The sequence below is a fragment of the Aotus nancymaae genome, unplaced genomic scaffold (genome assembly GCF_030222135.1).
Source record: "Aotus nancymaae isolate 86718 unplaced genomic scaffold, 86718_ANA_hifiasm-v0.15.2.pri h1tg000059l, whole genome shotgun sequence".
Lineage (NCBI taxonomy): Eukaryota > Metazoa > Chordata > Mammalia > Primates > Aotidae > Aotus > Aotus nancymaae.
The window spans coordinates 2,445,525-2,467,622 of record NW_026988473.1 but is presented as its reverse complement, the minus strand read 5'-3'; the positions used below and the strand labels follow the sequence as shown (position 1 = coordinate 2,467,622).

The 22,098-nt window shown below is 43.2% G+C and overlaps 1 protein-coding gene across 5 annotated transcripts in view; it reads left to right on the top strand.

Annotated features, from left to right (window-relative positions):
* KDM2A (lysine demethylase 2A) overlaps positions 1-22,098 on the top strand; it is a 142,117-nt gene that overhangs the window by 16,495 nt on the left and 103,524 nt on the right. Inside the window, exon 3 of one of the 5 annotated variants that reach the window (XM_064364689.1) lies at positions 15,192-15,295. The exons of the other annotated variants lie outside the window; for them this stretch is intronic. The gene's annotated coding sequence lies outside the window, so the exon portion shown is untranslated. The remainder of the gene's footprint in view (positions 1-15,191; positions 15,296-22,098) is intronic. 5 annotated transcript variants of the gene reach the window in all.

Below are 22,098 nucleotides of genomic sequence, written 5' to 3'. Positions count from 1 at the left end.
TTTTTATATTTTTAGTAGAGATGGAGTTTCACCATTTTGGCCAGTTTGGTCTTGAACTCCTGACCTCGTGATCCACCCGCATCGGCCTCCCAAGGTGCTGATGCTACAGTCATGAGCCACCACGCCTGGCTTGATACTCTTTTTGAAGGATAGGGAAATGAGAGAAAAGTCGTGGTGCTGTTGTGAGCAAATGTTAAATTATTATTAATTGCCCTGTAGCTGAAGACTCTATGATCACTCTGAAAAACTACCTCATGTGCTGGTTGTGGCCCTCAGCCTTAATCCATGTCTTTAGATTTTGGATTACAGATGTTAGGAACTTTTTTGTGTGTCAAGGCAGTAATCTGGCTAACTGACTCGTGTCTGATAGTGACCTCAAGATAATGTATATTCATAAATGTAGTCATCATTTTATAGTAGTTTTATAGTTTCCAAAGTACTTCTATGTCTCTTGTGTCTTTTTGTCATCTTAGTCTTTTGATCATCACCATTGTTGGGTTGAAGTTGCTAGAATTTGTGGACTGTATTACCTGTTGCATAATCCCAGAAGTTTCCATTTGCATGTCTTAATCTATGTGAATAAAGATGCCCTTGGAGTTCTATGGTACACACCCTGTAGAACTGTGCGCTAATGTTTCTACTCACTACTGAAGTCTGGATTCTGGATAGCTTACCCTTTCATATACTTTGATTGCATTCTGTGTTTACCTTTGTAGCCTTCGTGTAACTACAATTAACATTACTAGTGTAAGTATTTGTTTAATATCTGACTTTTTCACTAGACCAGAAACCTTTTTTGGGGGATAAGGTAAAGGAATTGAAACTAGGAGACAAAAGCCCAATCTCATGGATAAGAGCACACATTGATTGAATGTATACTGTGTGCTTGGTACTGGCGTTTTCCATATACTCACTAATTTAATTCTCAAGAACCCTTTGAAATGGATTCTTTGACTCCCATTTTAGTTTTGGAAATAAATGCAAAGTGCAGTTAAATAACTTGTCTCAGGTTATCCAGTTAAGAGACTGAGCCAGAATTCAAAGTAAACAGTCTGGTGATTCCAGAGCATACTAAGTTATACTGCCTCTTCATCAACTTTGTTGGGACACAGCTTATAAGTGTTTTGCTGATGGATTTAGGGTGTCTCCCAAGTCATCTTTTCTCATTCAGGAGATTCGTTCACTTAAACAAATGTTTGTTGAGTGCTTATGTTGTACTAAGCATTTTATTTGGGTCTTCCAAATGATGTGGTTTCAGATAATGTTGATTGCTTTGAAGAAACTACGAGGATGATGATATACTTGTAGGATAGAGAATTAAGTCGTCAGTGAAAGGCTTCCTGAGAAGATGGCATTTTGTACTGAGATCTGAGTGTTGAATAGCCCATCTTGTGATGTTCAAGGGGTCGGGACCAGATCTGGGCGGAGAGAACTCTAGGTATAGGGAACAGGCAATGCAAAGCCCCAAGGTAGGAATGAGAAAATAAAACTAAGCATTTAACCATGTTCAGATACCATGTAGGGCTCTGGGTTACAGTAATTAATAAAACAGGTATGGTCCTTCTGTCATGGAGCTTCTGATCTGGTGGAAAAGTCAGACATGAAACAAATACTAGAATGTTAATTATAGTTACACAGAGGGCTACAAAGGTAAACACAGGCTGCAATGAGTGTATATGATAGAGTGAGCGAATCCAGACTTCAGCGGGTAGAACATTAGAAAACACTTTCCTGAGAAAGCCTTTGAAGTTGAGACCTGAAGGGTGACTAGGAGGTAGCCAGGCAAAGATGCAGAGTGATTAGCACATGCAGAAACTGTTAAGGTTGGCAAGAATTTGCCATGTTTGAGAAACCTGCTAGCCAACTAAACAAAACACCAAAAGGCCATTGTAACTGAAGAGACATGAGTGGATGAGAGTTAAAATCTTGACAAGGTAGACAAGTCAGATTGAATAGGGTGTTACCCTGAAGACTTTGGGAAGGCAGAAGTTCAGCAGAGTAGTAATGGGTTTGGACTAATATCAGTGGGCAATGTAGAGAAAGGGTCAGGGAGAGGGCAAGAGTAGATTTGGGGAGATTAATTAGGAGGCTACTATAATGGTTCAGATAAGATATGATTTGGTATGGTCGAGTGCTGACAGAATTATAGAGGAAATTGGTTCTATGCTTGAGAGTCTATGATTGATTCTATGATTGAGAAATATATATGAAATAGAATCACAGGACTTTTCATTGAATGTTTTGAGGGTCAGTGTAAAGGACGTAATACATGGCCGGGCTCGGTGGCTCACACCTATAATCCCAGCACTTTGGGAGGCTGAGGTGGGTAGATGACGATGTCAGGAGATCAAGACCATCCTGGCCAATATGATAAAACCCTGTCTCTACTAAAAATACAAAAATTAACTGGGCGAGGTGGTGGGTGCCTGTAATCCCAGCTACTCGGGAAGCTGAGGCAAGAGAATCATTTGAATCAGGGAGTCAAAGGTTGCAGTGAGCAAAGATCGCACCACTGCACTCCAGCCTGGTGACAGAGCGAGACTCCATCTCAAAAAAAAAAAAAAAGGTAAATATAAGCATGACTCCCCAAGTTTTCCTAGTTCTTTTATTGAAATAGGGTACACTGAAGGAAGAGCAGGTTTGAGGACTGAGCAAAGGAGCCTAAGTTCAGTTTTGAAAAAGTTTAAAAAGGTTAAACGTGAAGTGCTTGTGAAATATCACAGTAGAACTGTTGAGTAGGTAATTGGGCATGATTCTGGGCCTCAGGAAGGACTTATTGGCATATGATTGGGTCTTTTTTTTTTTTTTTTTTTTTTCTTTTTTTTTGAGAAGGGGTCTCACTCTGTTGCCCAGGCTGGAGTGCAGTGGTGCCATCTCAGCCCACTGCAGCCTGTGCCTTCCACGTTCAAGTGATTCTCCTGCCATAGCCTCCTTAGTAGCTGGGCCTACAGGCGCCTGCCACCACACTTAGCTAATTTTTGTAATTTTAGTAGGGACCAGGTTTCACAGTGTTGGCTAGGCTGGTCTCAAACTCCTCATCTCAGGTGATCCGCCTGCCTTGGCCTCCCAAAGTGCTGGGATTACAGGCGTGAGCCACAGTGCCTGGCCCCATGTATCTTTTCTATTACTTATTTTTTCTTCTTTTTTTTTTTGAGACGGAGTTTCACTCTTGTTACTCAGGCTGGAGTACAATGGCACGATCTCGGCTCACCGCAACCTCCGCCTCCTGGGTTCAGGCAATTCTCCTGCCTCAGCCTCCTGAGTAGCTGGGATTACAGGCACGCGCCACCATGCCCAGCTAATTTTTTTTGTATTTTTAGTAGAGACGGAGTTTCACCATGTTGACCAGGATGGTCTCGATCTCGACCTCGTGATCCACCCGCCTTGGCCTCCCAAAGTGCTGGGATTACAGGCGTGAGCCACCGCGCCTGGCCTATTACTTATTTTTTCTTAAGATGGAGTCTCACTCTGTTCCCCAGGCTGGAGTGCAGTGGTGCGATTCAGCTCACCGCAACCTCCACCCTCCCCACTCTGCCACCCCAACCGGTTCAAGCAATTCTTGTACCTTAGCCTCCTGAGTAGCTGGGACTACAGGTGCATGCCACCACACCTGGCTAATTTTTTGTATTTTTAGTAGGTTTCGCCATGTTGCCCAGGCTGGTCTCGAACTCCTGAGCTCAGGCAGTCCACCCACCTCGGCCTCCCAAAGTCTAGGATTGTAGTTGTGGGCACTGTGCCTGGTCTTTTCTATTATTTCTTATGTTATGCTTCCAAGGTTCTGATTATGGTGTTCTCATTTTTTGTGATTTTCCCACTCTATAAGGTCACTGGTGGGTGGGATGGACACTGGACTTTGGCAATAGACCGGCTTTTGAATTTTAGCCTGTAAACTCTGTAATATTACTTAATCTTGTTGAACTTTACTTTTTCATTTGTGTAATAATGAAAATAAAACTAACTGTTTGGAAATAGTTTCTAAGTGCTTAGTTAACTTTAAAGGGTTTGCCATTGTAGGCCCCAACTCCTTAGCCTGATACTCAGGCCCCAGTTGACTTACAAATTCCAGTCAAACCGGGCCGGGCGCGGTGGCTCACGCCTGTAATTCCAGCACTTTGGGAGGCTGAGGCTGATGGATCACGAGGTCAAGAGATCGAGACCATCCTGGTCAACATGGTGAAACCCTGTCTCTACTAAAAATACAAAAAATTAGCTGGGCATGGTGGCACGTGCCTGTAATCCCAGCTACTCAGGAGGCTGAGGCAGGAGAATTGCCTGAACCCAGGAGGTGGAGGTTGTGGTGAGCCGAGTTCGCGCCATTGCACTCCAGCCTGGGTAACAAGAGCGAAACTCTGGCTCAAAAAAAAACAAAAAAAAACAAATTCCAGTCAAACCAAGCTGCGTGCCCACTTGTTTTTTTCCACATACATGTAATATCCTGTCTCTCAGTTTTTACCCTAGCTTTCATCCTCTAAAGCCCATTTGAAATACCGTGTGTTGAAGGAATCCCGTTTTTCTGAGTCCTCGTAGTTTTTTCTCCTTTCCTCTCTTATCTAACTGGATATAAAATAGAAAGTTGATGGCCGGGCATAGTGGCTCATGCCTGTAATCCCAACACTTTGGGAAGTCAAGGCAGGTGGATCACTTGAGGTCAGGCGTTTGAGACCAGCCTGGCCAACGTGGTGAAACCCCATCTCTACTAAAAATACAAAAATTATCGTGGTGTGGTGGTGGGCACCTGTAATCCCAGCTACTCAGGAGGCTGAGGTGGGAAAATCGCTTGAACCTGGGAGGTGGAGGTTGCAGTAAGCTGAGATGGTGCCACTGCACTCCAGCCTTGTCAACAGAGGGAGACCTTGTGTCTCAATTAAAAAAAAGAAAGCCAGAAGTGGTGGCTCACGCCTGTAATCCCAGCACTTTGGGAGGCCGAGATGGGCGGATCACAAGGTCAGTAGTTCAAGACCAGCCTGGCCAATATGGTGAAACCCTGTCTCAACTAAAATTACAAAAATTAACTTGGCGTGATGGCGGGCACTGTAGTCCTAGTTACTCAAGAGAGTGAGTCAGGAGAATCGCTTGAACCCGGGAGGTGGAGGCTGCAGTGAGCCGAGATCGTGCCACTGCACTCCAGCCTGGGTGATGGAGCAAGACTCCATCACAAAAAAAAAAAAAAAAAATGAAAGAAAGCATGATACTATTCAAATCATTGAGACTCTTAATTTTACTGATTGGTTAATAATGCATGGTTTCATGACAACAAAGTAGAATGTAATAAAATTAATTCACTTTATTTAATGGTTACATGCTGATGGTAATACTGTAATTATTAGGAAGGTGGTGGTTAGATTACAGTCAAAGAGAAGGGGAGCCAAGGACTAAGAATTTGCTATATCTAATTGCCCCACTTACTCTAGTCATTAGTGACAAAAGGAACAGACTGTTCATGTCCCTTGAAACCTTTGTTTTACTCTGTACTCACTAGACTTCTTTTGTTTTTAAGAGATGGGGGTCTCACTATTTTCAAAAGCTGGTCTCAAACTCCTAAGCTCAAGTGATCTTCCCACCTCAGCTCCGGGCTACTTTCATAATTAATTTTTGGTTTTTTTTTTTGAGATGGAGTCTCCTTCTGTCACCCAGGCTGGAGTGCAGTGGCGCGATCTGGGCTCACTGCAGCCTCTGCCTCCTGGGTTCAGGCAATTCTTCTGCCTTAGCCTCCCAAGTAGCTGGGACTATAGGTGTGTGCCACCATGCTCGACTAATTTTTATATTTTTTGGTAGGGATGGGGTTTCACCATGTTGGCCAGGCTGGTCTCAAACTCCTGGCCTCAAGTGATCTGCCTGCCTTGGCCTCCCAAAGTGCTGGGATTACGGGCATGAGCCACCGCGATCGGCTTATTAAGTGCTTACAGTATAAAATAACTATGTATAGCACTTACCAAAGTTGCCATTTTATATTTCTTTGGAGTATTATTTGATTATTCCACTGTTAGGGTATACACATAATTAAAGGCTGCTATCATGTCTTTTCTCACCATTTCATGACTGTGCTTGGTATAATGCCTTATTAGGTGCTTAATGTTTTGTTTTGTTTTCTGTGAATGTTCCCATCTAAAATGCTCTTCCTCCAGCCTTGTTCTGTTTTCTTGGTAAGTTCCTAATTACCCCCTAAAGCTCCCAGAGATTGACCTTTTCTTGCACTCTCCTCCGTTGTATTCCCAGAACATTTTATATGTATTTCTGTTGTGGGACCAGTCACTTTGTATTATGTGTTGCTTAATGATGGGGATATGTCCTGAGAAATGCTTCGTTAGGCGATTTCGTCATGCGAATGTCGGAGAATATACTTGCACAAACCTAGATGGCATAGCCTACTGCGCACCTAGACAATGTGGTATAGCCTATTACTCTTAGGCTACAAACCTGTCCAGCATGTTACTTTATATTGAATATTGTAGGGAATTGTAGCACAATTATACGTATTTGTGTTTCCTAAACGTAGAAAAGACTGTGAGCCCAGCACTTTGGGAAGCTGAGGTGGGTGGATCACCTGAGATCAGGAGTTTGAAACCAGCCTGACCAACATGATGAAACTCCATCTCTACTAAAAATACAAAATTAGCCGGGCATGGTGGCACATGCCTGTAATCCCAGCTGCTTGCGAGGCTGAGGCAAGAGAACGCTTGAATCCAGGAGGCAGAGGTTGCGGTGAGCTGCGATTGTGCCATTGCACTTCAGCCTGGGCAACAAGAATGAAACTCTGTCTCAGAAAATAAGTAAATAAATAAAATAAAAAATAAGAAAAGACACACTAAAACTATAGTTCTTTGTTTGTTTGTTTTGGTTTTTTTTTTTGGAGACAGAGTCTTGCTCTGTTGCCAGGCTGTAGTGCAGTGGTACAGTCTCAGCTCACTGCAACTTCTGCCTCCTGGGTTCAAGCAATTGATTCCCCTGCCTCAGCCTCCTGAGTAGCTGGAACTACAGGTGCACACCACCACGCCTGGCTAATTTTTTGTATTTTAGTAGAGACGGGGTTTCACCATGTTGTCCAGGATGGTCTCTATCTCCTGACTGCCAGTGATCCGCCCGCCTCGGCCTCCCAAAGTGCTTAGGATTACAGGTGTGAGCCACCATGCCCAGCCAAACTATAGTATTACAGTATTACAGGACTGCTGTTATATATATGATTGTTGACTGAAATGTCATTAAGTGACATGTCTGTATTTGACCATGAGTCTCTTTTTACCTGGTAAGGATAGATTTCTTTAAACAAGGAGTATGTCTCATTCAAGTGCTCAAAAAATGTGTATTGAATTGAACAAAAATGTGTTATGTAGTCCTAAAAGTACATATAGAGAGAACACAACAACCGAATTTCAGCAGTGCAAAGAACCTTCCTGATTAGGTTGGTAGTCAGGAAGCGTAGGTTAGTTATCTAGCTTTATTTTATTCATCTACAAGTTTCTTAGTTTTAACAATTTAAGCCAGTTGTTTTCAGAATGTCCCCAGACCACATTATCTGGGAACTAGTTAGAAATGGAATTCTTGGGCCTGGCATGGTGGCTCACACCTGTAATCCCAGCACTTTGGGAGGCTGAGGCGGGCAGATCACCTGAGGTCAGGAGTTTGAGACCAGCCTGGCCAACATGGCAAAACCCCATGTCTACTAAAAATACAAAAAAATAACCAGGCATGGTGATGTGTGCCTGCAATCCTACCTGCTAGGAAGGCTGAGGCAGAAGAATCACTTGAACCTGGGAGGCAGAGGTTGCAGTGAGCCGAGATTGCACCACTGCACTCCAGCCTGGGTGACAGAGCAGGACTCCATCTCAAAAGCAAAAAACGGAAAAGAAATGGAATTCTTGGATCCTATCCCAAATGTACTGAATCAGAAACTCTGGGAGTGGGGACTCAACAGCCTGTGTTTCAACTAGTTCTCCAGGTGATTCAGATGGTAAAGTTTGAGAACCATTGGAACTGTTGTAGCAGTTTTTCTGTTTGTTTAAAAAAAAAAAAAGTAACTAGAGGTCGCTACCTTAATTTCAAACTTCACAGATGAAAGGTACTTTAAAATCGTTTCTTCATAATTCCTGCCAGTTGAATTTGCTGACATTTTTCTAAACCACTAATGGTATCTTAGACACAGTGTCCTTAAATCACAGGCAGTAGATTTAAGTTTTTGAAGACTGCTTCTTTCCCCCATGCTCCTAAAGTCTTAAGTCTTATTTATTTATTTATTATTTATTTTTTTAGAGATGGGGTGGTCACCATGTTGGCCGGGCTGGTCTCAAACTCTTGACCTCAGGTGATCCACCCATCTCGACCTCCCAGTGTGCTGGGATTACAGGTGTGAGCCACTGCACCTGACAAGTCTTACTTAAATAACCTTCAGTGAGTAGAGAATGGGCCCATTACTATGCCCTTCCTGGTGACACCAGTGAACCAAGCCAGGGCAAGTAAGTGTACCCTGCAGCCCTGCCAGTCAAAGGTTGCCTCTTCTTTTTTTTTCCCCCTTTCTTTCTTTTCTTTTCTTTTTTCTTTTGAGATAATCTCGCTCTGTCACCCAGGCTGGAGTGCAGTGGCGTGATCTTGGCTCACTGCAACCTCTGCGTCCCAGGTTCAAGTGATTCTTCTGAGCCTCCCAAGTAGCTGGGATTACAGGTATCCACCACCATGCCCGGCAGATTTTTGTATGTTTAGTAGAGACAGGGTTTCTCCATGTTGGTCAGTCTGGTCTTGAACTCCTGACTTTGGGTGATCTGCCCACTGCGGCCTCTCAAATTGCTGGGATTACAGGTGTGAGTCACTGCGCCTGGCCTCTTTTTGTTTTTTTTAAAGAGATGAATCTCTCTATGTTGGTTGCCCAGTCTGGTCTTAAACTCCTAGGCTCAAGTGATCTTTCTGCCTCAGCCTCCCAAAGTACAGGGATTACAGGCATGAGCCACTATGACTGGCCCAAAGGTTGTAAGGCTGCTGCTGCTTTTTTTTTTTTTAAAAAAAGACAGAATCTTGCTCTGTCACCCAGGCTGGAGTGCAGTGGCACGATCTTGGCTCACTGCAACCTCTGCCTCCCAAGTTCAAGTGATTCTCCTGCCTCATCTCCCTAGTAGCTGGGATTATAGGTGTGCACTACCACATCTGGTTGTTTTTATACTTTTTTTAGTAGAGTCCCGGTTTCACTGTGTTGCCCAGGCTGGTCTCCTGACCTGAAGTGATCTGCGCACTTTGGCCTCCCACAGTTTTGGTTACAGGTATGAGCCACCACACCTGGCCTACTCCTGGGTTCTTAGCTTCAGTTCCTGGTTGATGGGTGGTGTCACCAATTGAGAGAGAATACTGTGGTTTGGGGGTTGGGTGCGGTGGTTCACGCCTATAATCCCAACACTTTAGGAGGCTGAGGCAGGAGAAGTGCTTGAGCATAGGAGTTCCAGACTAACCTTGGCAACATGGCAAAATCCCATCTCTCCAAAAAATAGAAAAATTAGCCAGCTGTCATGGCACGTACCTGTAGTTCCAGGTACTTGGGAGGCTGAGGTGGGAGGATCACTTGAGCCTGGGAGGTCAAGGCTGCAGTGAGCCATGATTGCACCACTGCACTCCAGCTTGAGAGACAGTGAGACCTTATCTTGAAAAAAAAAGAAAAGAAAAGAGAATACCATGGTTTTATCCAAAAGTTAAGAATATAGGCTGGAGGACCATCCTGGGCAACATGGCAAGACCGTGTCTTAAGAAAACCTTAAAAAAAGTTACAAGTAGGCTGGCTTAGTGGTTCATGTCTGTAATACCAGCACTTTGGGAGGGCAGGGCAGGGCAGGTGGATCACCTGAGGTCAGGAGTTTGAAACCAGCCTGGCCAACATGGTGAAACCCCACCTCTACCAAAAATACAAAATAATTAGCTGGGCGTGGTAGCGGGTGCCTGTAAGCCAAGTTTCTTGGGAGGCTGAGGCAGGAGAATTGCTTGAATCTGGGAGGTGGAGGTTGCAGTGAGCCGAGATCGCGCCATTGCACTCCAGCCTGGGCAACGAGCGAAACTCCATCTCAAAAAAAAAAAAAAAAAAGTTACAAGTATACTTTTGATTTATTTATATTAACCTTTATGTCTCTAGTTGCATATTTATATCACCAATTATTTATTGAGTCTACTTTATGAAGAACCTTACCAGAGATTCTGGGTTATGATTTGGATAGATTCGGATCACTTTTTATTAGGTAGAACTAGTTAAAAAACACTATATTTTAATTACTACATGGATTACTTAATTTTTCTTTAGGCCTGTTGCCTCATGCTCGCCCAAGTCAAAGGTTGATAAATACTACTCATTTAGTTTTGTGGGCACTTTCTCAGTTTATCCCCCTCTCTTTGGACTGTCACTCCACATTGTCCTCTATATCATTTATGAAAATATAAGAAACTGTCCTAAACATTATATTTTGGGGAATATAAGCATCTGAAGTTATCTATCCGTTTACTTCTGTCTCTTATTTTTTAGCCGTTTCTTCATATGTGAAACAATTTTTCCATATTGTTTTGGGGGTACATGTGATACTTTATTAAATGCATAGATTGTAATGACCAAGTCAGAGTATTTGGGGTATCTTATCACCTTGAATATTTAATATTTTTAGGTGTTAGGAACATTTTAAGTCCTCTTTTGAAGCTATTTTGAAATATACAATTCATTGTTGTAAGTTCTAATGTTCAATAGCAGAGTAGGGTAATTATAATAATATAATATATCACCCTACTCTGCTATTGAACATTAGAACTTACTCCTTTTTTTTTTTTTTAAAGATGGGGTTTCACCATCATGGCCAGGCTGGTCTTGAACACCTGACCTCAGGTGATCCACCTATCTCGGCCTCCCAAAGTGCTAGGATTACAGTGTGAGCCACCACGCCCAGCAGAACTTATTCCTTCTAACTGCATCTTCATGCCCATTAACCAGCCTCTATGCATCCCCTTGCCCCCCATACACATACACACCCTTCCCAGCCCCTGGTGTCCATCATTCTATTTTGTCTTTATGACATCAACTTTTTTAGCTCTAATGTTTGAGTGAGAACACGTGATACTTGTCTTTCTGTGCCTGGCTTATTTCACTTTACTTGATGTTCTCCAGTTCCATCCATGTTGCCAAAAATGACAGGATTTCTTTCTTTTTTATGGCTGAATAGTATTTCATTATCCATATATACCACGTTTTCTTCATTCATTTGTTGATGGATACTTGGTTGATTCCATATCTTTGGTATTGTGAATACTGCTGAAAAATGTGGAATGCAGGGCGGCTGGGCATGGTGTCTTACGCCTGTAATCCCAGCGCTCTGAGGGGCCAAGGTGGATGGATCACCTGAGGTCAGGAGTTTGAGAGCAACATGGTCAATGTGGTGAAACCCCATCTCTACTAAAAATACAAAAAATTACCTGGGCTGGTGGTTTGTGCCTGTAATCCCAGGTACTTGGGAGACCGAGGCAGGAGAATTGCTTGAACCTGGGAGGCAGAGGTTGCAGTGAGCCAAGATTGTGCCTCTGCATTCCTGCCTAGGCAACAGAACGAGACTCCGTCTCAAAACAACATTTTATGTTTTGAGTTTCTCCATTATGGAATCCATGTGACCATTCTGACAGCACATTCAGGAAAGCCTCCGTTGATACTTGTGGAATCCTAAGTTAAGTTGGAACTTTGGGGGGTTCTCAGCAACCGTGAGCCAAGGAACTCCAATGGGTAAAAGAGGAGGAGTTTCAAGCAGCATGGTCAGTGTCAAGTCATTAGTTGTGGTGGTATAGGCGTCTCAAGTATCCTGTGTAAGAATAGCCATCTCATTTTGCCTAGATTGAGAGTCTTCTAATCACCCAGCCACATCATTTTTTTTTTGTTTTGAGACGGAGTTTCACTCTCATTTTTAAGACTGGAGTGCAATGGCTCAAGCTCAGCTCAGTGCAACCTCTGTCTCCTGGGTTCAAGCGATTCTCCTGCCTCAGCCTCCGGAGTAGCTGGGATTATAGGCATGTGCCACCACACCTGGCTAATTTTGTATTTTTAGTAGAGACAGGGTTTCTTCTTGTTGGTCATGCTGGTCTCAAACTCCCAACCTCAGGGGATCTGCCAGCCTCAGCCTCCCAAAGTTCTGGGATTACAGACATGAGCCACTGCACCCAGCCTACAATCTTTTTTTTTAAGACAGAGTCTCACTCTGCCACCCAGGCTGAAGTGCAGTGGTGTAATCTTGGTTCACTGCAACCTCTGCTTACCGAATTCAAGCAATTCTTCTGCCTCAGTCACCCGAGTAGCTGGTAATACAGGCATGTGCCATGATGCCTGGCTAATTTTTGTACTTTTTTTTTTTTTTTTGAGACGGAGTTTCGCTCGTTACCCAGGCTGGAGTGCAATGGCGCGATCTCGGCTCACCGCAACCTCCGCCTCCTGGGTTCAGGCAATTCTCCTGCCTCAGCCTCCTGAGTAGCTGGGATTACAGGCACGCGCCACCATGCCCAGCTAATTTTTTGTATTAGTAGAGACGGGGTTTCACCACGTTGACCAGGATGGTCTCGATCTCTTGACCTCGTGATCCACCCGCCTCGGCCTCCCAAAGTGCTGGGATTACAGGCTTGAGCCACCGCGCCCGGCCCAATTTTTGTATTTTTAGTAAGACAGTCTTTCACCATGTTGTCTAGGCCTGTCTTGAACTCATGACTTTATGATCTGCCCGCCTTGGCCTACCAAAGTGCTGAGATGATAGGCCTGATCCACTGCTCCCAGCCTTTTTTTCTTTTCTTTTCTTTTCTTTTTTTTTGAGATATACTCTTGCTCTGTCACCCAGGCTGGAGTGCAGTGTAGCAATCTTAGCTCACTGCAGCCTTGATACCTGCCCCCAGGCTCAAGTGATCTTCACGCCTCAGCTTCCTGAGTAGCCGGGACTGCAGGCACATGCTACCATGCCTGGCTAATTTAAAAATTTTTTTGTAGGCCAGGCGCGGTGGCTCAAGCCCGTAATCCCAGCACTTTGGGAGGCCGAGGCGGGTGGATCACGAGGTCAAGAGATCGAGACCATCCTGGTCAACATGGTGAAATCCCGTCTCTACTAATACAAAAAAAAAAATTAGCTGGGCATAGTGGCATGTGCCTGTAATCCCAGCTACTCAGGAGCCTGAGGCAGGAGAATTGCCTGAACCCAGGAGATGGAGGTTGCGGTGAGCCGAGATCGCGCCATTGCACTCCAGCCTGGGTAACAAGAGTGAAACTTCGTCTCAAAAAAAAAAAAAAAAAAATTTTTTTTTGTAGAGACATGGTCTTTCTATGTTGCCCAAGCTGGTCTTGAACTCCTGGACTCAAGCAGTCCTCTCACCGTGGCCTCCCAAAGCGCTAGAATTATAGAAGTGAACATAAGTTTTAAGACCTACGTTACAGTAGAACTATTGGCTAAAATTCCTTAATCTTATTCTGTTGTAATAATCATTTGAATGGCTTAAGTATGCCTATTTATGTTAGTCATATTTGTTTCTGCTGAAGCTCTAATGAAAATAGAATGATAAGCTGGCACATGTCCATTTGAAGTGAAATCTGTCTGCTCATTTCATAAGAATCCAGTAGGTTCCTTGTCACAGCACTTTAGACTAGGGGCACCGGTTTAGTTGTGAAATAATCTGTGTTCAGTTTCTGAAAACGAGAAGTTCCATTGGGTGTAGTCCTTTTTTCATATGCTGTTAAATTCCGAAAACAGTTGATTGACTAGTTGTACTGTAGGATTTGTAGGGTTTTTTTTTTTTTTTTTTAGTTGGAGTCTTGCTCTGTTGCCCAGGCTGGAGTGCAATGGTGCGATCTCTGCTTATAGCAACCTTCACCTCCTGGGTTCTAGTGTTTCTCCTGCCTCATGCTCCCTAATAGATGGGATTACAGGTGCATGCCACCATGCCCAGCTAATTTTTGTTTTTTTACTATCTATGGGGTTTCACCATGTTGGCCAGGCTGGTCTTGAACTCTTGACTCAGGTGATCCACCCACCTCAGCCTCCCAAGGTGCTGGGATTACAGGCATGAGCCACCGCACCCAGCTATACTCTATTATTATTATTTTGAGAGGGAATCTCGCAGTACCACTCAGGCTGGAGCGCAGTGGTGCAATCTCAGCTTACTGCAACCTCTGCCTCCCAGGTTCAAGCAAGTCTCCTGCCTCAGCCTCCCTAGTAGCTGGGATTACAGTTGCCTGCCACCATGCCCGGTTAATTTTTTGTATTTTTAGTAGAGATGGGGTTTTACTCTGTGGGCCAGGCTGGTCTTGAACTCCTGACCTCGTGGTGTGAGCCACTATACCCAGCTATGTTGTATTATTAATTTGACATTAAAAAGACTCCTTTCGAAATTGTAATTAAATAAGAGGATATTACAAAGAACTTGACAAAAATTAAAATAGGATTTTTCAATGCATCAAGTTTTCTGTAATTTTTTTCATATTGATCAGTTTTTTGGAATGTGGAACTGATGACTCTTCCATAGCTTTTTAGTGTTTTTGCCTCAACTTTGATAGAATCAATACCTTGGGCAAGTCAATGAAGAAGAAGCTTTAAGGGCCTAGTGATAAAAGTTATATGTGTTGGTTGTGAAAATACAAGAAAGGTAAAGAAAATGACAGACGGGTATGGTGGCTTGAGCCTGTAATCCCAACACTTCGGGAGGCTGAGGTGGGTGGATCACTTGAGGTCAGGAGTTCAAGACCAGCCTGGCCAACATGGTGAAACCCCGTCTCTACGAAAAGTGCAAAAGTTACCTGGACGTGGTGGCGGGTGCCTGTTGTCCCAGCTACTTGGGAGGCTGAGGCACGAGAATCGCTTGAACGTGGGAGGCAGAGGTTGCAATGAGCCAAGATTACACCACTGCACTCCAGTCTGGGCAACAGAGTGAGACTCTAAAAAAAAAAAAAAGTGTGTGTGTGTGTGTGTGTAGAGAGAGAGAGAAAGTGTCATTTATAATACCAGGCCTAACGATCATTACTACTTTAAGCATATTCCTAGTTTTTTTTCCACGCATACAGGTATTTTTTTGTAACTGAGATTGTATTTGGTAAAGTTGTATACCTTCCTTTCTAAATTTATAGTCCTTTTGTATGTCATTAAAAACTCTTGTAAAAGTTGTGGTGTAATTTCCTGTAGTTTGTTTTTTTTTCTGTTTTTGAGAGGGAGTCTCGTTCTATCTCCCAGGCTGGAGTGCGGTAGTGCAATCTCAGCTCACTGCACCCTCCGCCTTTGCCTCCCGGGTTCAAGCGATTCTCCTGCTTCAGCCTCCCTAGTAGTTGGGACTACAGGTGCGTGCCACCACATCTGGCTAATTTTTTGTATTTTTAGTAGACGTGGGGTTTTACCAAGTTGGACAGGCTGAGATTTCCTATAGTTTATTTGCCAGTTTTTCTCTTATTAGACAGTAAGTTATATCTACTTTTTTAGGGCATTAAAAATAAAAATACAAGGAGCTCAATTATGTATTTGTTTTTTTGTGTTTCCTATTAAATCCTTATCATTCCTAAAAGTGCAGTAATTAAAATTAGAAACGATTTTTAAAATTACTATAAAAATTAAATGTGAAGTAAACAATGGTGTAATTAACACCTGTATACCCATTGCCAAGCTTGAACAATCATCAAAATGTAAAATTCTTCTTTTATCTCTATCTTCTACTCCCTCTCAGTTGTCTTAAAATAAATCCCAGGTAGTATTATTTCATTTGTAAACACTTCGGTTATATAATATATATTTTGTTTGTTTCTTTTTTTGAGATGGAGTCTTGTTCTTGTTGAGCAAGCTGGAGTGCAGTGACGTGATCTCAGCTCACTGCAACCTCCACCTCCCAGGTTCAAGCAGTTCTCCTGCCTGAGCCTCCCAAGTAGCTGGGATGACAGGCGCTTACCACTATGCCTGGCTGATTTTTGTATTTTTAGTAGAGATGGGATTGGCTTGTCTCGAACTCCTGACCTCAGGTGATCTTCCTGCCTTGGCCTCCCAAGGTGCTGGGATTATAGGCGTGAGCCACCGTGTCCAGCCTGTCTGTTCATTTCATAAGCATCTGAGAGGGTATTTGCGTCTTTGCTACAGAACTTTGGGATCACTAGCATCAGTATGAAATAGTGTCTATTCAATTTCTGAAAATTAACTTCTTGTGAAGAAGCACATGCAGAAAAGACCATAAACCATAAGTTTATATAGTGTAGTGAATAATTATGAAGCAAATACCTGTGTAACTACCACTCATTCAAGATTTGAAATTGCCACCACTTCAAAAGCTTTTTTACAACTTTCTCAATCAATAGTTCCTTTTTCTTAGTGGAATTATAACTTAGTTTTGCTTTTTTCTTTCTTTTCCTTTTTTTTTTGGAGACAGGGTCTCACTGTTGCCCACGCTACAGTGCAGTGGCGCGATGTTGGAGCACTGCAGCCTCCGTCTCCTGGATTCCATTGATTCTCCTGCCTCAGCCTCCTGGGTAGCTGGGATTATAGGCGTTGACCACCACGCCTGGCTAATTTTTGTATTTTTAGTAGAAACGAGGTTTCACCATGGCCAGGCTGGTCTTGAATTCTTTACCTCAAGTGATCCATCTGCCTCGGCCTCCGAGAGTGCTGGGATTACAGGCATCAGCCACTATGCCTGGCCTTAAAAAGAATTTATGTTTATTTTGCGAGATGGAGTCTTGCTCTGTTGACTGGACTGGAGTGCAGTGGCACAATCTTGGCTTACTGCAACCTCCGCCTCCTGGGTTCAAGTGATTCTCCTGCCTTAGCCTCCTGAGTAGCTGGGACAACAGACATGCCCCCCCATGCCTGGCTAATGTTTGTTTTGTTTGTCTTTTTTTTTTTTTTTGAGATGGAGTTTTGCTCTTGTTACCCAGGCTGGAGTGCAATGGCGCGATCTTGGCTCACTGCAACCTCTGCCTCTTGGGTTCAAGCAATTCTCCTGCCTCAGCCTTCTGGGTAGCTGGCACTACAGGCATGCGTCACCATGCCCAGCTAATTTTTGTATTTTTAGTAGAGATGAGGTTTCACCTTGTTGACCAGGATGGCCAAGATTTCTGGACCTGGTGATCCACCCGCCTTGGCATCCCAAAGTGCTGGGATTATAAGCGTGAGCCACCGTACCCAGCCTAATTTTTGTATTTTTAGAAGAGATGGGGTTTCACTATGTTGGTCTCAAACTCCTGACCTTGTAATCTGCCTGCTTCAGCCTCCCAAAGTTGCGGGATTACAGGTGTGAGCTACCATGCCCGGCCTATTTTTATATTTTTTGTAGTAAGTCGGGTTTCACCATATTGCCCAGGCTGGTCTCGAGCTCCTGACCTAAGGTGATCCGCCTGCCCCCCGAAGTGTTGGGATTACCACGGTGAGCCATTGCACCTGGCCCTTGGCCTTTTTTTTTATTTTTTATTTTTGAGACAGAGTTTCGCTCTTATTTCCCATCCTGGAGTGCAGTGGCGCAATCTTGGCTCACTGTGACCTCCACCTCCCGGGTTCAAGCGATTCTCTTACCTCTGCCTCCCAGTTAGCTGGGATTACAGGCATGCACCACCCTGCCCAGCTAATTTTGTATTTTTGGTACAGATGAGGTTTCTCCATATTGGTCAGGCTGGTCTTGAACTTCCAACCTTCGGTGATCTCCCTACCATCGTGCCTGACCCCCAAATTTTTTTTACTATGAAGTTTTTAGAGACAAGTGTTGCTCTGTTACCTCACCCAGGCTGGAGTGCAGTGGAGCAGTACTAGCTCACTGTATCCATAGTCTCCTGGGCTCATTTGATCCTCTTGCCTCAGCCTCCTGAGTAACTGGGACTACAGGTGTGCATCACCAAGACCAGCTAATATTTGGTGTTTTTTTTTTTTTTTTTTTTGTAGAGAGAGGGTTTCTCTATGTTACCCAGGCTGGTCTTGAACTCTTGACCTAAGCGATCCTCCCGCTTCAACCTCCCAACGTACTGGGATTATAGGTGTGAGCCATTGTGCCTGACTTTTTATTTATTTTTTTGAGAGGAAATCTTGCTCTGTCATCTAGGCTGGAGTGTAGTTGTGTGATCCCAGCTCACTGCAAGCTCTGCCTCCCAGGTTCAAGTGATTTTCCTGCTTCAGCCTCCCAAGATGCTGGGTATACAGATGCCTGCCACCACACCTGGGTATTGTTTTGTGTTTTTAGTAGAGACAGGGTTTCACCATGTTGGCCAGACTGGTCTCGAACTCCTGACCTTAGGTGATCTACCCACCTTGGCCTTTCAAAGGTGTAAGCATGGCATCCGACCTTTCACACGGTTTTTAAAATCTGTTCCTTGAGGCTGGGTGCTGTGGCTCACGTCTATAATCCCAGCACTTTGGGAGGCTGAGGTGGGCAGATCAGCTGATATCAGGAGTTCGAGACCAGCCTGGCCAACATGGTGAAACCCTGTCTCTACTAAAAATACCAAAAAAAAGAAAAAAAAAAAGTTAGCCAGGTATAGTGGCGTGTGCCTGTAATCCCAGCTACTTGGGAGGCTGAGACAAGAGAATAGCTTGAACACAGAGGGCAGAGGTGTTAGTGAGCTGAGATTGTACCAGTGCACTCCAGCCTTCCAGAGCAAGAGTTTGTCTCAAGAAAAAAAAAAACTGATCATTGAGTCATCCCTTTGAGGGGGAATATGGTAGTATTCCAGTTTTTTCATTAGGAAATAAAGGTTCGTAGAGGCAAAATTACTTACCCTAACGTTGTACAACTAGTAAGCAGTAGAACAAAGACTGGATATCAGGTCTTTCTTCAGGTTGAATTTCTTTCCATTATACCATAATTTGCTTTTCTCTTTTCTCATTAACTGAAAATGATACCGTACTTGGCTACTTTCTCTCTTTTTTAAGTTTTATGCTCTTATTTACTTTTGGACCTTTGCATGTGCTGTTCTTTCTGAATCAGACATTTTCCTTCCTTTCTAAATCCACCTTTCAGGTTTCAGCTTAAGTGTTATATCCTTTGGGAATTTTTTTTTTTTAATTCCTGCTTTTGATGAGCTGTATGTATCTCTAGGAAACGTTCGATATCTTCCTGTTTCTGGTATGATCTTGGCTCACTACAACCTCCACCTCCCAGGTTCAAGCGATTCTCCTGCCTCAGCCTCCCGAGTAGCTGGGACCACAGGCACACACTACTACGCTCAGCTAATTTTTTTGTATTTTTAGTAGAGACGGGGTTTCACCATGTTGGCCAGGCTGGTCTCGATCTCCTGACCTAGTGATCTACCCACCTCAGCCTCCCAGAGTGCTGGAATTACAGGTGCAAGCCACTGTACCTGACCCCCATTTCTTTAACATTTGATTTTCCTGCTGTTATAGTAAATAACACACTGATTGTCTTTCCATTTATTTTCTGTAAATCCTGAGGGCAAGAATCTTGGCAGTCTTATTTATCAGAGTGTTGACTGTTTCTGGCACATGGTTGAAGTTAAAACATTTAATATATTCAGTTGAATATAATTTTCTATCTACTTGTGACAGATTCTCTCTCTCTCTTCCTTTTTATTTTTTGAGACAGTCTCGCTTTGTTTACCAGGCTGGAGTGCAGTGGCGTAATCTAGGCTCACTGCAGCCTCCATCTCCCAGGCTTAATCAATCCTCCTGCTTCAGCCCCACAAGTACCAGGGACTACAGTGCATGCCACTACGCCTGGCTAAATTTTTGTAATTTTTTTTTGAGACATGTTTTGATATGTTGCCTAGGTTGGTCTTGAACTCCTGACCTCAGGCGATCCACCTGCCTCAGCCTCCCAAAGTGCTGGTGCATGAACCACTGTGCCCAGAATGTGCTTTAATATTGTTAGAAAGTCTAATGCAGTGCTTTCGTCTTTCACTTTATTGGATATTATCTATTTATTCCTTAACTGGAGTATAAATATGTTTCATAAAATTTTATCAAAGACACATAGTTTCCTGATCTCATTTGGGATCATGTTAATGTTTCAAACTTCCTTGAACCTCACTGAAGACTAAAGTTAATTTGTAGCAGTAATAGTAAAAATGTCCTTAATCAGATGTAAATAGAAAGCCTGACAAGATGGAAGTTGAAACAGAGCTAAGGTTTATGAAAGTCTCTGCCGTATAAGTCCAAAGTATGTCATCAACTTGAAAACGAACACTGTTGACAGTTTGGTGTAGGAGAATAGAAATATGCCTGTTTGTATTTCATCCAGGCTTGGCCAGATCTTTTTTGCTACTCTGGGAAAGGTCAGGTTAAAAGAGAGGACTTTCACTGGATTTCAAGTGTCAGTGAACTAGCTAAACCTTATTAAAGTAGGGAGAAGTGAAAATTTCAAGGATCAAAGACTTTCTCTGGAGACTGAGTAGTTCCCTTTCATTAGAGACTTTTTTTTTTTGAGGTGAAGTCTAGCACTTTCCCATGCTGGAGTGCAGTGGCGCAATCTCAGCTCACTGCAGCCTCCGCCTCCCGGGTTCAAGCCTCAGCCTCCTCATTATCTGGGATTGCAGGTGCCCACCACCACGCCCAGCCAATTTTTTGTAGTTTTGGTACAGACGAGGTTTCACCATGTTGGCCAGGCTGGTGTCGAACTCCTGACCTTTTGATCCACCCACCTCAGCCTCCCAAAATGTTGGGATTGCAGGTGTGAGCCACCTTGCCCGATCCTCATTAGAGATTCTTGTAGCAAATGTCTCTAACTGATCATCTAGTGGTAATGTAAATCAACTCAGTACATATATATTGATTGATTTACTTAAAGTTTTTACTAGATCACTGATTTTTGTTAGAAGTATTTGTTTACTTTTGCATTCCTTTAAGAAAATTTCGGGGCCGGGTGCTATGGCTCATACATATGATCACAACACTTTGGTAGATAGACCAAGTTGGGAGAGTTGTTTTTAAACTCTGGGGTTTGAGACCAGCCTGAACAAACATAGCAAGACCTCATCTCAGCTGCTTGGGAGGTTGAGGCTGCAGTGAGCTGTGATTGCACCACTGCATTCCACCCTGGGCAACAGAGTGAGACCTATTTCAAAAAAGAAAAGAAAAGTATGTTTTTTTCATAGGATAAAACTCAAATAATAGGTTACAATTGTGTCCTTTTTTCCCCATCAGAAAAACTAATCCAGCCAGGTGCAGTGACTCACACCTCTAATCCCAGCACTTTGGGAGGCTAAGGCGGGTGGATCACCTGAGGTCAGGAATTGGACATCAGCCTGGCTAACATGGTAAAACCCAGTCTCTACTAAAAATACAAAAATGAGCTGGGCGTGGTGGTGGGTGCCTATAATCCCAGCTACTTGGGAGGCTGAGGCAGGAGAAATGGTTGAACCTGGGAGGTGGAGGTTGCAGTGAGCCAACATCATGCCATTGGCACTCCTTCCTGGGCTTGTAAATTCTGTCTCAAAACCGAAAACAAAACAGACAAAAAAGAGATAATCTACACCCTAAAGTACAATTTAGCTGAATTGTCTATGATACTTTGCCTAGAATTAATCAAAAGAACTGGGGTAAGGGTTGGTGGTTCATATCTTAGCATTGCAGATCTACCTAAATCTTGTCAACTATTTATAGATTTGTGTTGTTATAACATGTTTAGCATAGTTAATAAGCCAATCAAGAAATATCCCAAAACATTCATTTTTGCTTCCTTTACAGATGGTGGCAGATGAAAAAGCAGATTTTTCCCCCTGAAGCTCTTTAATAGTGGCAAAAGTTAAAAAGTGTTTTATCTGTATTCCTGAATTAACTGAATGAATATTCCCTTCCTAAATAAATGGACTGTTCCCTTAGTGTAGGGCTATAATCTGGTTTTGATGGAGTCCCTTCCAGGTTCTAATATTTGTGTAACCTTGAACGGGGTACTACTTGACCTCTCTGAGTCTCAGGTTTATTCATTTCTAAAGTGCGGGTGGTACTGATACCTACCTTTTATGGTTGTTTGAGGATTTAATGGGATAATGAATGTAGACTACTTTGCCAACAGTGAGCTTTCAGTAAAAGGTATATGTTAGAGTTCTCAAAGCTTAATAAATTACTATATATAACAAGTTAATTTTATGTCTTTTAAATCTGATTTTTTAGTTAAACAGGCAACATATAGCTGTATTATTGTAGAAATCAACATTTTACAGAT